The 13,203-nt window shown below is 47.7% G+C and overlaps 1 protein-coding gene across 1 annotated transcript in view; it reads left to right on the top strand.

Moving 5' to 3' along the window:
* Positions 1 to 13,203, top strand: part of LOC138288300 (lysosomal alpha-glucosidase-like) — an 881,508-nt gene that overhangs the window by 680,527 nt on the left and 187,778 nt on the right. The window lies entirely within an intron of this gene.

Raw genomic sequence — 13,203 nt, 5'->3', positions numbered from 1 at the left:
AAAGGGAGTGGCTGCTTTGAAGCTGCTCTGTGTTTTATAGGGCAAGCTGGAATGCACCTGAACTTTTAGTGGGGATTAGAGATCCCCTTCCAGATGGGTGCAGTGAGTGACTGCACCCACCTGCAAGGGGCATCCTGTAGGGTCCATGGGACCCCCTTTCTCCCCTCCAGAGGGCTGCCATCGGGGTGCACTAACAGTGCGCCACCTACCGGGTGGCGCACTCTAAGGGCTCCTCCTGGCAGCTTCTTTGCCTCTGCACCTGTGTCTATGATACAGTTCAGAGGCAGATGCACAGGAATTCCCCTATTTGCATTGGATTATGCCCCCATGCAAATGAGGGAACACCCTCTTATGATAGCGCTGGTGTTTTATGTACGGTATTACAGAAGGGGACACACAAGGAGCTGGGCACCGAAAAATAAAAATACACTGTAAAAAAGAGTAAAAGAGCAACAGGGGAGCTCATTTATTATTTACTGCTCCGGCAAGGCATACTCTATAATGCCCAGAGAGGGCTTTTTAGGCTTATTTTTTTGATCTGGTGGTGCCCCTAGAAGGGGCAAGGGAACTGCCACAAAAGCATAGTGTAGGAAGTTGGCTCTGTATGTGCTATTTCAAAGTAAGGAATAGCATGCACAGAGTCCAAGGGTTCCCCTTAGAGGTAAAATAGTGGTAAAAATAGATAATACTAATGCTCTATTTTGTGGTAGTGTGGTCGAGCAGTAGGCTTATCCAAGGAGTAGTGTTAAGCATTTGTTGTACATACACATAGACAATAAATGAGGTACACACACTCAGAGACAAATCCAGCCAATAGGTTTTGTTATAGAAAAATATCTTTTCTTAGTTTATTTTAAGAACCACAGGTTCAAATTTAACATGTAATATCTTGTTTGAAAGGTATTGCAGGTAAGTACATTAGGAACTTTGAATCATCTCAATTGCATGTATACTTTTCAAGTTATTCACAAATAGCTATTTCAAAAGTGGACACTGCAATTTTCACAGTTCCTGGGGGAGGTAAGTTTTTGTTAGTTTTACCAGGTAAGTAAGACACTTACAGGGTTCAGTTCTTGGTCCAAGGTAGCCCACCGTTGGGGGTTCAGAGCAACCCCAAAGTCACCACACCAGCAGCTCAGGGCCGGTTAGGTGCAGAGTTCAAAGTGGTGCCCAAAACGCATAGGCTAGAATGGAGAGAAGGGGGTGCCCCGGTTCCGGTCTGTTTGCAGGTAAGTACCCGCGTCTTCGGAGGGCAGACCAGGGGGGTTTTGTAGGGCACCGGGGGGGACACAAGCCCACACAGAAATTTCACCCTCAGCAGCGCGGGGGCGGCCGGGTGCAGTGTAGAAACAAGCGTCGGGTTTGCAATGTTAGTCTATGAGAGATCAAGGGATCTCTTCAGCGCTGCAGGCAGGCAAGGGGGGGCTTCCTCGGGGAAACCTCCACTTGGGCAAGGGAGAGGGACTCCTGGGGGCCACTTCTCCAGTGAAAGTCCGGTCCTTCAGGTCCTGGGGGCTGCGGGTGCAGGGTCTTTTCCAGGCGTCGGGACTTAGGTTTCAGAGAGTCGCGGTCAGGGGAAGCCTCGGGATTCCCTCTGCAGGCGGCGCTGTGGGGGCTCAGGGAGGACAGGTTTTGGTACTCACAGTCGGAGAGTAGTCCGGGGGTCCTCCCTGAGGTGTTGGTTCTCCACCAGCCGAGTCGGGGTCGCCGGGTGCAGTGTTGCAAGTCTCACGCTTCTTGCGGGGAGATTGCAGGGTCTTTAAAGCTGCTCCTTGAAACAAAGTTGCAGTCTTTTTGGAGCAGGTCCGCTGTCCTCGGGAGTTTCTTGTCTTTTTCGAAGCAGGGCAGTCCTCAGAGGATTCAGAGGTCGCTGGTCCCTTGGAAGGCGTCGCTGGAGCAGAGTTCTTTGGAAGGCAGGAGACAGGCCGGTGAGTTTCTGGAGCCAAGGCAGTTGTCGTCTTCTGGTCTTCCTCTGCAGGGGTTTTCAGCTAGGCAGTCCTTCTTCTTGTAGTTTGCAGGAATCTAATTTTCTAGGGTTCAGGGTAGCCCTTAAATACTAAATTTAAGGGCGTGTTTAGGTCTGGGGGGTTAGTAGCCAATGGCTACTAGCCCTGAGGGTGGGTACACCCTCTTTGTGCCTCCTCCCAAGGGGAGGGGGTCACAATCCTAACCCTATTGGGGGAATCCTCCATCTGCAAGATGGAGGATTTCTAAAAGTCAGAGTCACCTCAGCTCAGGACACCTTAGGGGCTGTCCTGACTGGCCAGTGACTCCTCCTTGTTGCTTTCTTTGTTCCCTCCAGCCTTGCCGCCAAAAGTGGGGGCCGTGGCCGGAGGGGGCGGGCAACTCCACTAAGCTGGAGTGCCCTGCTGGGCTGTGACAAAGGGGTGAGCCTTTGAGGCTCACCGCCAGGTGTCACAGCTCCTGCCTGGGGGAGGTGTTAGCATCTCCACCCAGTGCAGGCTTTGTTACTGGCCTCAGAGTGACAAAGGCACTCTCCCCATGGGGCCAGCAACATGTCTCTAGTGTGGCAGGCTGCTGGAACTAGTCAGCCTACACAGACAGTCGGTTAAGTTTCAGGGGGCACCTCTAAGGTGCCCTCTGGGGTGTATTTTGCAATAAAATGTACACTGGCATCAGTGTGCATTTATTGTGCTGAGAAGTTTGATACCAAACTTCCCAGTTTTCAGTGTAGCCATTATGGTGCTGTGGAGTTCGTGTTTGACAGACTCCCAGACCATATACTCTTATGGCTACCCTGCACTTACAATGTCTAAGGTTTTGTTTAGACACTGTAGGGGTACCATGCTCATGCACTGGTACCCTCACCTATGGTATAGTGCACCCTGCCTTAGGGCTGTAAGGCCTGCTAGAGGGGTGTCTTACCTATACTGCATAGGCAGTGAGAGGCTGGCATGGCACCCTGAGGGGAGTGCCATGTCGACTTACTCGTTTTGTCCTCACTAGCACACACAAGCTGGCAAGCAGTGTGTCTGTGCTGAGTGAGAGGTCTCTAGGGTGGCATAAGACATGCTGCAGCCCTTAGAGACCTTCCTTGGCATCAGGGCCCTTGGTACTAGAAGTACCAGTTACAAGGGACTTATCTGGATGCCAGGGTCTGCCAATTGTGGATACAAAAGTACAGGTTAGGGAAAGAACACTGGTGCTGGGGCCTGGTTAGCAGGCCTCAGCACACTTTCAATTGTAAACATAGTATCAGCAAAGGCAAAAAGTCAGGGGGCAACCATGCCAAGGAGGCATTTCCTTACACAACCCCCCCCAAACGAAAGAGGATGAGACTAACCTTTCCCAAGAGAGTCTTCATTTTCTAAGTGGAAGAACCTGGAAAGGCCATCTGCATTGGCATGGGCAGTCCCAGGTCTGTGTTTCACTATAAAGTCCATTCCCTGTAGGGAGATGGACCACCTCAACAGTTTAGGATTTTCACCTTTCATTTGCATCAGCCATTTGAGTGGTCTGTGGTCAGTTTGAACTAGGAAGTGAGTCCCAAAGAGGTATGGTCTCAGCTTCTTCAGGGACCAAACCACAGCAAAGGCCTCCCTCTCAATGGCACTCCAACGCTGCTCCCTGGGGAGTAACCTCCTGCTAATGAAAGCAACAGGCTGGTCAAGGCCATCATCATTTGTTTGGGACAAAACTGCCCCTATCCCATGTTCAGAGGCATCTGTCTGCACAATGAACTGCTTAGAATAATCTGGAGCTTTGAGAACTGGTGCTGAGCACATTGCTTGTTTCAGGGTGTCAAAGGCCTGTTGGCATTCCACAGTCCAGTTCACTTTCTTGGGCATTTTCTTGGAGGTGAGTTCAGTGAGGGCTGTCACAATGGATCCATATCCCTTCACAAACCTCCTGTAATACCCAGTCAAGCCAAGGAATGCCCTGACTTGAGTCTGGGTTTTTGGAGCTACCCAGTCCAGAATAGTCTGGATCTTGGGTTGGAGTGGCTGAACTTGGCCTCCACCTACAAGGTGGCCCAAGTAAACCACAGTTCCCTGCCCTATCTGGCATTTGGATGCCTTGATAGAGAGGCCTGCAGATTGCAGAGCCTTCAAAACCTTCTTCAGGTGGACCAGGTGATCCTGCCAGGTGGAGCTAAAGACAGCAATATCATCAAGATAAGCTGTGCTAAAGGACTCCAAGCCAGCAAGGACTTGATTCACCAACCTTTGGAAGGTGGCAGGGGCATTCTTTAAACCAAAGGGCATAATAGTAAACTGATAATGCCCATCAGGTGTGGAGAATGCTGTTTTCTCTTTTGCTCCAGGTGCCATTTTTATTTGCCAGTACCCTGCTGTCAAGTCAAAGGTACTTAGGAATTTGGCAGCACCTAATTTATCTATGAGCTCATCAGCTCTAGGAATTGGATGAGCATCTGTCTTGGTGACAGAATTGAGCCCTCTGTAGTCCACACAAAACCTCATCTCTTTCTTTCCATCTTTGGTGTGAGGTTTGGGGACTAAGACCACTGGGCTAGCCCAGGGGCTGTCAGAGCGCTCAATTACTCCCAATTCCAGCATCTTGTGGACTTCCACCTTGATGCTTTCCTTAACATGGTCAGACTGTCTAAAGATTTTGTTTTTGACAGGCATGCTGTCTCCTGTGTCCACATCATGGGTACACAGGTGTGTCTGACCAGGGGTTAAGGAGAAGAGTTCAGGAAACTGTTGTAGGACTCTCCTACAATCAGCTTGCTGTTGGCCAGAGAGGGTGTCTGAGTAGATCACTCCATCTACTGTGCCATCTTTTGGGTCTGATGACAGAAGATCAGGGAGAGGTTCACTCTCTGCCTCCTGATCCTCATCTATTACCATCAACAGATTCACATCAGCCCTGTCATGGAAGAGCTTAAGGCGGTTCACATGGATCACCCTCTTGGGGCTCCTGCTTGTGCCCAGGTCCACCAGGTAGGTGACCTGACTCTTCCTTTCTAGCACTGGGTAAGGGCCACTCCATTTGTCCTGGAGTGCCCTGGGAGCCACAGGCTCCAGAACCCAGACTTTCTGCCCTGGTTGGAACTCAACCAGTGCAGCCTTTTGGTCATACCAAAACTTCTGGAGCTGTTGGCTGGCCTCAAGGTTTTTGGTTGCCTTTTCCATGTACTCTGCCATTCTAGAGCGAAGGCCAAGTACATAGTCCACTATGTCTTGTTTAGGCTCATGAAGAGGTCTCTCCCAGCCTTCTTTAACAAGAGCAAGTGGTCCCCTTACAGGGTGGCCAAACAGAAGTTCAAAGGGTGAGAATCCTACTCCCTTCTGTGGCACCTCCCTGTAAGCAAAAAGCAGACATGGCAAGAGGGCATCCCATCTCCTTTTGAGTTTTTCTGGGAGCCCCATGATCATGCCTTTTAATGTCTTGTTGAATCTCTCAACTAAGCCATTAGTTTGTGGATGGTATGGTGTAGTGAATTTGTAAGTCACTCCACACTCATTCCACATGTGTTTTAGGTATGCTGACATGAAGTTGGTACCTCTGTCAGACACCACCTCCTTAGGGAAACCCACTCTGGTAAAGATACCAATGAGGGCCTTGGCTACTGCAGGGGCAGTAGTCGACCTAAGGGGAATAGCTTCAGGATACCTAGTAGCATGATCCACTACTACTAGGATGTACATATTTCCTGAGGCTGTGGGAGGTTCCAGTGGACCAACTATGTCCACACCCACTCTTTCAAAGGGGACCCCCACCACTGGAAGTGGAATGAGGGGGGCCTTTGGGTGCCCACCTGTCTTACCACTGGATTGACAGGTGGGGCAGGAGAGGCAAAACTCCTTAACCTTCTGGGACATATTGGGCCAGTAGAAGTGGTTGACTAACCTCTCCCACGTCTTGGTTTGTCCCAAATGCCCAGCAAGGGGAATATCATGGGCTAAGGTCAGAATAAACTCTCTGAACGACTGAGGCACTACCACTCTCCTAGTGGCACCAGGTTTGGGGTCTCTGGCCTCAGTGTACAGGAGTCCATCTTCCCAATAGACCCTATGTGTTCCATTTTTCTTGCCCTTGGACTCTTCAGCAGCTTGCTGCCTAAGGCCTTCAAGAGAGGGACAGGTTTCTTGTCCCTTACACAGCTCCTCCCTTGAGGGTCCCCCTGGGCCTAAGAGCTCAACCTGATAAGGTTCAAGCTCCAAAGGCTCAGTTCCCTCAGAGGGCAGAACTTCTTCCTGAGAAGAGAGGTTCTCTTTTTCTGACTGTGTTGCAGTTGGTTTCCCAACTGACTTTCCTTTTCTCTTGGTAGGCTGGGCCATTTTTCCAGACTCCAGCTCTACTTTTTCACCCTGTGCCTTGCATTGTGCTCTTGTTTTTACACACACCAGTTCAGGGATACCCAGCATGGCTGCATGGGTTTTTAGTTCTACCTCAGCCCATGCTGAGGACTCCAGGTCATTTCCAAGCAGACAGTCTACTGGGATGCTTGAGGAGACCACCACCTGTTTCAGGCCATTGACCCCTCCCCATTCTAAAGTTACCATTGCCATGGGATGTGCTTTAGTTTGATTGTCAGCATTGGTGACTGTATAAGTTTTTCCAGTCAGGTATTGGCCAGGGGAAACCAGTTTCTCTGTCACCATGGTGACACTGGCACCTGTATCCCTCAGGCCCTCTACACTTGTCCCATTAATAAAGAGCTGCTGCCTGTATTTTTGCATGTTAGGGGGCCAGGCAGCTAGTGTGGCTAAATCCACCCCACCCTCAGAGACTAGAGTAGCTTCAGTGTGGACCCTGATTTGCTCTGGGCACACTGTTGATCCCACTTGGAGACTAGCCATTCCAGTGTTACCTGGATTGGAGTTTGGAGTGGAACTTTTCTTGGGACAGGCCTTGTCTCCAGTTTGGTGTCCAGACTGACTACAGTTTCGACACCAGGCCTTTTTGGGATCAAAGTTTTTACCCTTGTACCCAGGAATGTTTTGTGAAGAGGCTCTGGGCCCACCCTCCTGTGCAGGTTTTTGGGGGCCTTTAGAAGACTCTTGACTATTTTTATTTTTGGCTGTCTCACCACCTTTCCCCTGGGGAGGTTTTGTGACCCCTTTCTTTTGGTCACCCCCTGTGGAAGTTTTGGACACCCTTGTCTTGACCCAATGGTCCGCCTTCTTTCCCAATTCTTGGGGAGAAATTGGTCCTAGGTCTACCAGATGCTGATGCAGTTTATCATTGAAACAATTACTTAACAGGTGTTCTTTCACAAATAAATTGTACAGCCCATCATAATTACTTACACCACTGCCTTGAATCCAACCATCTAGTGTTTTTACTGAGTAGTCTACAAAGTCAACCCAGGTCTGGCTCGAGGATTTTTGAGCCCCCCTGAATCTAATCCTATACTCCTCAGTGGAGAATCCAAAGCCCTCAATCAGGGTACCCTTCATGAGGTCATAAGATTCTGCATCTTGTCCAGAGAGTGTGAGGAGTCTATCCCTACACTTTCCTGTGAACATTTCCCAAAGGAGAGCACCCCAGTGAGATCTGTTCACTTTTCTGGTTACACAAGCCCTCTCAAAAGCTGTGAACCATTTGGTGATGTCATCACCATCTTCATATTTAGTTACAATCCCTTTAGGGATTTTCAACATGTCAGGAGAATCTCTGACCCTATTTATGTTGCTGCCACCATTGATGGGTCCTAGGCCCATCTCTTGTCTTTCCCTCTCTATGGCTAGGATCTGTCTTTCCAAAGCCAATCTTTTGGCCATCCTGGCTAACTGGATGTCCTCTTCACTGGAGTTATCCTCAGTGATTTCAGAGGTGTTGGTCTCTCCTGTGAGGGAACCAGCGTCTCTGACTATTATTTTTGGAGTCAGGGTTTGAGAGACCCTGTTCTCCCTAGATAGGACTGGTAGGGGGGAATTTTCCTCCAAGTCACTATCCTCTTCCTCTGAGTTGCCACCCTCAGAGGGGTTGGCCTTTTCAAACTCTGCCAAAAGCTCCTGGAGCTGTATTTTGGTAGGTTTGGGGCCCATTGTTATTTTCTTTATTTTACAGAGTGACCTTAGCTCCCTCATCTTAAGATGGAGGTAAGGTGTGGTGTCGAGTTCCACCACAGTCACATCTGTGCTAGACATTTTGCTTCTAAAAGTTGGAATACTTTTTAAGAATCTACAACTGGTTTTAGAATCTAATTCAAACTTTTACAAACTTTTAAACTCTAAAAGAAATGCTAAACAGGATCTAACACAAGGCCCTAGCAGGTCTTTTAAGAATTTAGAAAACTTTTCAAATTGCAAAAATCAATTTCTAATGACAATTTTGGAATTTGTCGTGTGATCAGGTATTGGCTGAGTAGTCCAGCAAATGCAAAGTCTTGTACCCCACCGCTGATCCACCAATGTAGGAAGTTGGCTCTGTATGTGCTATTTCAAAGTAAGGAATTGCATGCACAGAGTCCAAGGGTTCCCCTTAGAGGTAAAATAGTGGTAAAAATAGATAATACTAATGCTCTATTTTGTGGTAGTGTGGTCGAGCAGTAGGCTTATCCAAGGAGTAGTGTTAAGCATTTGTTGTACATACACATAGACAATAAATGAGGTACACACACTCAGAGACAAATCCAGCCAATAGGTTTTGTTATAGAAAAATATATTTTCTTAGTTTATTTTAAGAACCACAGGTTCAAATTTAACATGTAATATCTTGTTTGAAAGGTATTGCAGGTAAGTACATTAGGAACTTTGAATCATCTCAATTGCATGTATACCTTTCAAGTTATTCACAAATAGCTATTTCAAAAGTGGACACTGCAATTTTCACAGTTCCTGGGGGAGGTAAGTTTTTGTTAGTTTTACCAGGTAAGTAAGACACTTACAGGGTTCAGTTCTTGGTCCAAGGTAGCCCACCGTTGGGGGTTCAGAGCAACCCCAAAGTCACCACACCAGCAGCTCAGGGCCGGTTAGGTGCAGAGTTCAAAGTGGTGCCCAAAACGCATAGGCTAGAATGGAGAGAAGGGGGTGCCCCGGTTCCGGTCTGTTTGCAGGTAAGTACCCGCGTCTTCGGAGGGCAGACCAGGGGGGTTTTGTAGGGCACCGGGGGGGACACAAGCCCACACAGAAATTTCACCCTCAGCAGCGCGGGGGCGGCCGGGTGCAGTGTAGAAACAAGCGTCGGGTTTGCAATGTTAGTCTATGAGAGATCAAGGGATCTCTTCAGCGCTGCAGGCAGGCAAGGGGGGGCTTCCTCGGGGAAACCTCCACTTGGGCAAGGGAGAGGGACTCCTGGGGGCCACTTCTCCAGTGAAAGTCCGGTCCTTCAGGTCCTGGGGGCTGCGGGTGCAGGGTCTTTTCCAGGCGTCGGGACTTAGGTTTCAGAGAGTCGCGGTCAGGGGAAGCCTCGGGATTCCCTCTGCAGGCGGCGCTGTGGGGGCTCAGGGGGGACAGGTTTTGGTACTCACAGTCGGAGAGTAGTCCGGGGGTCCTCCCTGAGGTGTTGGTTCTCCACCAGCCGAGTCGGGGTCGCCGGGTGCAGTGTTGCAAGTCTCACGCTTCTTGCGGGGAGATTGCAGGGTCTTTAAAGCTGCTCCTTGAAACAAAGTTGCAGTCTTTTTGGAGCAGGTCCGCTGTCCTCGGGAGTTTCTTGTCTTTTTCGAAGCAGGGCAGTCCTCAGAGGATTCAGAGGTCGCTGGTCCCTTGGAAGGCGTCGCTGGAGAAGAGTTCTTTGGAAGGCAGGAGACAGGCCGGTGAGTTTCTGGAGCCAAGGCAGTTGTCGTCTTCTGGTCTTCCTCTGCAGGGGTTTTCAGCTAGGCAGTCCTTCTTCTTGTAGTTTGCAGGAATCTAATTTTCTAGGGTTCAGGGTAGCCCTTAAATACTAAATTTAAGGGCGTGTTTAGGTCTGGGGGGTTAGTAGCCAATGGCTACTAGCCCTGAGGGTGGGTACACCCTCTTTGTGCCTCCTCCCAAGGGGAGGGGGTCACAATCCTAACCCTATTGGGGGAATCCTCCATCTGCAAGATGGAGGATTTCTAAAAGTCAGAGTCACCTCAGCTCAGGACACCTTAGGGGCTGTCCTGACTGGCCAGTGACTCCTCCTTGTTGCTTTCTTTGTTCCCTCCAGCCTTGCCGCCAAAAGTGGGGGCCGTGGCCGGAGGGGGCGGGCAACTCCACTAAGCTGGAGTGCCCTGCTGGGCTGTGACAAAGGGGTGAGCCTTTGAGGCTCACCGCCAGGTGTCACAGCTCCTGCCTGGGGGAGGTGTTAGCATCTCCACCCAGTGCAGGCTTTGTTACTGGCCTCAGAGTGACAAAGGCACTCTCCCCATGGGGCCAGCAACATGTCTCTAGTGTGGCAGGCTGCTGGAACTAGTCAGCCTACACAGACAGTCGGTTAAGTTTCAGGGGGCACCTCTAAGGTGCCCTCTGGGGTGTATTTTGCAATAAAGTGTACACTGGCATCAGTGTGCATTTATTGTGCTGAGAAGTTTGATACCAAACTTCCCAGTTTTCAGTGTAGCCATTATGGTGCTGTGGAGTTCGTGTTTGACAGACTCCCAGACCATATACTCTTATGGCTACCCTGCACTTACAATGTCTAAGGTTTTGTTTAGACACTGTAGGGGTACCATGCTCATGCACTGGTACCCTCACCTATGGTATAGTGCACCCTGCCTTAGGGCTGTAAGGCCTGCTAGAGGGGTGTCTTACCTATACTGCATAGGCAGTGAGAGGCTGGCATGGCACCCTGAGGGGAGTGCCATGTCGACTTACTCGTTTTGTCCTCACTAGCACACACAAGCTGGCAAGCAGTGTGTCTGTGCTGAGTGAGAGGTCTCTAGGGTGGCATAAGACATGCTGCAGCCCTTAGAGACCTTCCTTGGCATCAGGGCCCTTGGTACTAGAAGTACCAGTTACAAGGGACTTATCTGGATGCCAGGGTCTGCCAATTGTGGATACAAAAGTACAGGTTAGGGAAAGAACACTGGTGCTGGGGCCTGGTTAGCAGGCCTCAGCACACTTTCAATTGTAAACATAGTATCAGCAAAGGCAAAAAGTCAGGGGGCAACCATGCCAAGGAGGCATTTCCTTACACATAGTAAGTCTTTTGGGTCATTGAATCCATGAACCTGGAAAAGCTTACTGTATTTTTCAAAGCACTATGAGCTGGAACTGTATGCTCTTCAGCGGGAGTGCAGGGACCCCTTCTGATTGGTTCTATCACTGTACCATATGACCTAAAAAATGTTAAATGAGAATCAAAGATGTTGTTAATGTTTTTATTACAAAAAATGCTTTATTGAAAACATGGTGAGACACTCACTAATAATAAACATTGCAATGTGTGAATTTATGAAATATATATTTCATTCTAGCTAGTGATGACTTTTGACAAAGCCAATAGGTCAGATTTATATATGTTGATTTGCTGACCCTGTGATGAAGCCAGTAGCCCCCTGTTTCTTACATTCTTGTGTTTTGACCTTTGACAAAGTCATTAGATCGTCCTTACTTAAAATGAAACAGTGTAATATGGTGGGCGGGATATCCGTCTCATTTGTGACGGAGTAATCCCCTCCACCAAACTTGTAATGAGGCCCTTTGTTTATTAATCGCTTTCATTAAGTGCACTAGAACAGTGCACTAGAATAGAACGTTGATTTTAATAAAATCATAAATATATTCATAGCATGTATTCATGAGAGTGTCTACTCATGGTGAAAAGAGATTGGGAATCACACAGGACTGATTGTTGCTCTAAACAGACCATCCCCATGTAAATAGAAAGGTCATGTGTGGGTTACAGAGTCCACCAGGATTCCTGTCTCAAATTGTTCAATTGGAATTGAGCTTGCATTTTAGCCTAATTGTCTAGAAAAATACAAACAACTATCAGCAGTAGTTGGCTAATTAAAAGCCTTTTAGTTAAATCAGGCTATATGAGGTTACAACACATGGGTCAAAGCTCTTTTTTGAACACAAAATTATAAAAATGTGAATCAAAATAAGAGAGTAATCCTGAGATAGAACAGAATCAGACATAAATAGAATGTAAATGATCGTCATCACATATTACCCCTCTGACTCATCACTTCTGCTACACACTGATGTTTGTGGGTCGAAGTGAGTATGAAAAAGGCAATAAGAAATACTTTATTGACCTGCTGTGAAGGCCAGCATATAACTATAACAGTGAAAGGGTGTGCATTGATCGTGTCTCTCTGGAGCCATCTATTGGCCTTCAGGTATAAAACCCCGTATGAGCACATCTCCCTATTAGTAAGTCAGCTACCTCAAGCTTGTAACAATTTGCTCTCTGTTGAAGATAAGTCTACTTTCTACTTGATTCTTTAAGCTACTGGGAAATAATTAACTGATATTAATGATCTGTGGTTCATATTGTAGCAGTTCATTTATTCCTTATGAAGAACTGGTAATACCTTGACCATAATCATTTTTTACACATCAAGTGTAACGTAGTCTTGTCATGAGGATTCTTTGTGTTAAATTACAGTATCAAATCCAGGTTTGATCGCAACAGACCTTACAGTTCTTAAAAATACTCAAAATCCAGCAGTTTTTGGTGAGTTGGTCTTTAATTAGTGTGTGCATTAGAGGGAATTACATTAAAGGAGTTTGTTTGCAAGATTGCAAGGCTTTTTTAAGTATGTGCCTATTTAATTCTCATCTTTTTGTTCAATAAAAACACTTGAAGTTAGGCTAAAGTAAATATCATAACAAACACTATGCCATATGGAGACCTCAGATCAGTGCTTAATTCAAGCCACTGGTTGCTGGTGTGGGCCACTGAAACTCATTTTTGGTGACCACTGCTTATTTTTCCATATCAAATGTTTCCTGGGAGCAAGAGAGGGAGAAATACATGAACGAGGAAGAAGGAGAAAGACAGAAAAAACATCACAAAGGGAAAAAAGAGGGAATCTGCAATAATAAGATAAAAGGGCAGGGAGTGTTTGGCAATGAATTAAAGAGGCATAATGTGAGTTTAGGACTATGCAGCCTTGGTATTCAGCACACTGACATTTAATTGCACTGACCACAAGCTTCACAGCAGGGTTTTTGACAGCAGCACTCATTCTTTTGCAGATTAGGCACTGCAACAGCTCACACTGATGTGATGCAGGCATTGTGCATTAAATGCACTAAAGTCTATTAGCAGAGGGAGACGGCATGTGCCATTAGCGTGCTCCAAGCTCACACCGCATACATGTGCACAGTTTGCATCCAAATTAGCACCAGCTGCAGA

This window comes from Pleurodeles waltl, chromosome 4_1 (genome assembly GCF_031143425.1).
Source record: "Pleurodeles waltl isolate 20211129_DDA chromosome 4_1, aPleWal1.hap1.20221129, whole genome shotgun sequence".
In the NCBI taxonomy this organism is placed as follows: domain Eukaryota; kingdom Metazoa; phylum Chordata; class Amphibia; order Caudata; family Salamandridae; genus Pleurodeles; species Pleurodeles waltl.
The sequence above is the reverse complement of the archived record's forward strand: the minus strand, read 5'-3'. Positions and strand labels throughout refer to the sequence as shown.